Genomic DNA, 3,332 nt, shown 5'->3' with positions numbered 1-3,332 from the left:
ACAAATTTTCAGAGTGTAGTGGGAAACAGTAACCGTTAGAAATCTGAAACTCTACTAAAGTACTTTTTACCTCTTCCGGGAAAAGACCGTATATTACTTTCTAGGAAGCTCACTACTTTCAAAAACATACAAAGCAATCCGGGTTGGAAATTCATGGTTAGCATTTGGGTTACATCAGCCTGGTTTTAGATGATATTTACTTAAGAAAATCTTTTTTAACGTTTATTTATTTTTGAGGGAGAAAGAGAGACAGAGAGAGAGAGAGAGAATGAATATGATAGGGGAGGGGCAGAGAGAGGGGGACACAGAATCTGAAGCAGGCTCCAGGCTCTGAGCTGTCAGCACAGCCCCCGATGTGGTCCTCAGACCAACAAGCTGCCAAATCATGACCTGAGCAGAAGTCAGGCGCTTAACTGACTGAGCCATCCAGGCGCCCCAGATGATACTCGTTTTAGATGGAAACCCATAGAATGGTTCTCTGACTCTTCTCAAAATTGTGTTGGAATTGTTTCAAGGGAGGAGAAGAGCACTTTTATTTTTTTCTGATCAGATATTTCATGATACATAAAATGTTTTACTTATCCCTTTAAGTACCCCGACATATGTATCCCTTAATATACTAATCCCATACCAGCTAGAAAGAAATATTGACCAACTATTGGTAGACTTTTCTAGGTTGAGAACAGAGGCTGATGTTAAATAATCACACAAACTATGAGTAATTACATCACAATGCACAATTAGATTTACATAGAAAAAAAGTCTCTCTCAATTTCAAGTTGACAAAAGAGACCACGGGTAGCTTTGAAAAGTAGAATCTCTAGTGAAGGGTCAACATTTTAAAAGCAGGGAGGCAGCTGACATGCTGTTTTGAAAGCTGGGTAAAAATGAGGGGGAATAAGATTGGAGACCGGAGGAAGTTCTGATAAAAGGGTAGAACGAAGTGTTTGAAAATGGTAACGTGAGAGCTTTAATCGACATGCACTAATGGAAAGCAGGAAAGAGAGAAAAGTGATTTAGTACAGATAGAAAATAGTTTGTGGAGAGATTTTATAGAGTAATAATTTATTTCATATTTTAATTTGCAAGTGCCAAGGGATGACATTATTTGAAGAATGACAGTTTTATTGTTATAACATTTTACACATAAGAAGTTCCCATTTATTTGAAATATAAGTTAGTACCAGTTTCTACTAATGTGATAATATATATTAGACAAATTGGCAAGCAGGGGTTTGCTCTTGATTAACCTTTGTTATAACCTTAACAAAACTACTTTCAATATTTCAAATTATAAGATCACGATTTTATAATGTGAAGATAAACAAAAAGACTGATTTAGTTGCAAATTGGTCCTTTTTTGGCTGGTGTCCTTTAATATCAAGCTTTTAACTTGATCAAGAAAACGTAAAAGCAAAAACCTGGAAAACCAATTTTCTTAATTAGGAATCATGTGAGTAGTTTAAAATTAAAACGTGTTAAAAATACATGATAGAAATTTTGTAGAGTTTTAGCTTGTTTTATTTAAAACAAATGCATTGATATCCATTTATAACTCTCCTAAGAATCACTTTGCAGGTTGGTAATCTTATGTCCTGGCTTTTCCAGGTCACTTCAGATTTCAAATATTTTGTCTGTTGTCAAGTGATGTGTATGGATTTTAGTTTGGAAAACATGGTGACTGAATTTATAGACCAACTCTGAAATAGCAATGGCCTTTGGCATTCTGCAGTTTTCTATTTCTGGGTCATGATTATCAAATTAAACCAAATCAAAGTTCATTATTTGAGTTTACCAATAATCTAATAATAAAAGGACATTTAAAAACTTGGTAGTAATTTGCAATTTGAAAAGCATTCATAATATGATTTATTATAGACACAAACAGACATAACTAGTAAATCTATAAATGGCTACTCAGCTTTGTCACATAGGAGATGAAAAACAACACACTTCAGTGATATTGTAATAATATACTACACGGACAAAACTAAAGAATACAAAAATAAGCTGAATGAACTTGTGTTAATATTAAAAAGAATTTGGTAGTCTTTCTTATTTTTAACGTCCATGGACTGGAACTCATTCTTGATAATCTGGAACTGAGAATATAGTGGTATTTGCTATAGATATGACAATAATTATGAGTGAGCTTTTAAATATTGTCTCACTATCCGGTGCCAAAATGTTGCTGTTCTGCAAATGAAAACATTTAGATCATTTGACTGCCTTCCCTCCTCCAACCTTAATTACCATCCTTTATAACACTGTATGGGCTTGCTCATAGTTCTGCTCTTTATTCTTTCGTGATTTGGGTAACCACTAAGTGGGGGAAAAAAGTTTTAAAGTTTACTATGTTCAGAATGGCATATTAAATGCCATAACTCGTTCAAAAATTAAGATTTCCCAAGTCCTGGTGGAAATCCATCTACCACCAGTGATCAGGCTCTCCTCCCACATTTCCGTGCTAGCTGAAACTTGAGAAGCAGGGGATGCTGCTGCGAAAGGTGGGAGTGGGAGATAGGATATCACCCGCTTGACACTTCGGCACTATTGCTACGAATGATTCACTTGTGTTTGGCACATTTGTTGCAAGGAAATCTCCTCCCGCCGCTTCCTTCTCGGAGCTCCTTTCGGGCTGTCTCCAGTGCTTTGGCCTTTAAGAAGAAGCGAGAGCAGGTGGGCACAGAGCAGCTCACCGAGTCCTCCTCCCCCTGCTCCTTCCCTAATTTAGCAGTACTTCCGGCCGCGTGACATCATCCCCCGCACCCGGGTGACGAGAGCGGCGGGTGACGTGTGTGCGGAGAGGAGCGCGCTGACGTTGCTATTTAAAGGTCCTCCTGCGGGGAGGATGGAGACACAGCGCGAGCACCTGGTGTGGGGCGCGGAGGAGGCTGTGGCGGCCGGGAGCGGGGCCAGGAGACAGCGGAGGAGCAGAGCGCACGGTCCGCCCGCCGCTGGCCACTAGGGGAGGGGGGAAAGGAAGGAAGGACGGACTGACGGACCTGCTGGCCGACTAGCTCCCCACGAGGGCCGTCTCGGCCCCTGACCACCAGCCTTCCCGCCGCCCTCGCGGCTGCTACTTTCTCTCCCGCCGCCCGCAGGGCCCCGCTGGGCCCTCGGGACGGGTCAGCGCCCCAGCCCCCGACGCCTTCCCGCGGCTCAGAGGCGGTGGCCGCCTCCCGCCCCCTCCCACGAACGGGGGGAGGGACCGCTCTCGCTCCCGGTTCTCCCCGCCTCCTCCCCCGCCCTCTGCAGCCCGCTCCGCCGCCGCGCTCGGCTTACGCGGGCGGTGCTGACCCGGGAAGCAGCGCCCTCAGCTCCGCAAGCGG

General features: G+C 43.1%; 1 protein-coding gene across 1 annotated transcript in view; it reads left to right on the top strand.

Annotated features, from left to right (window-relative positions):
- The first annotated feature begins 2,849 nt into the window (after positions 1-2,849).
- The window catches only part of HOMER1 (homer scaffold protein 1), a 130,773-nt gene continuing 130,290 nt past the window's right edge, over positions 2,850-3,332 (top strand). Inside the window, exon 1 of the mRNA XM_029942490.1 lies at positions 2,850-2,945. The gene's annotated coding sequence lies outside the window, so the exon portion shown is untranslated. The remainder of the gene's footprint in view (positions 2,946-3,332) is intronic.

The sequence above is a fragment of the Suricata suricatta genome, chromosome 6, assembly GCF_006229205.1.
Source record: "Suricata suricatta isolate VVHF042 chromosome 6, meerkat_22Aug2017_6uvM2_HiC, whole genome shotgun sequence".
Lineage (NCBI taxonomy): Eukaryota > Metazoa > Chordata > Mammalia > Carnivora > Herpestidae > Suricata > Suricata suricatta.
Note: the sequence above shows the minus strand (reverse complement) of the source record. Positions and strands in the feature narration are given on the sequence as shown.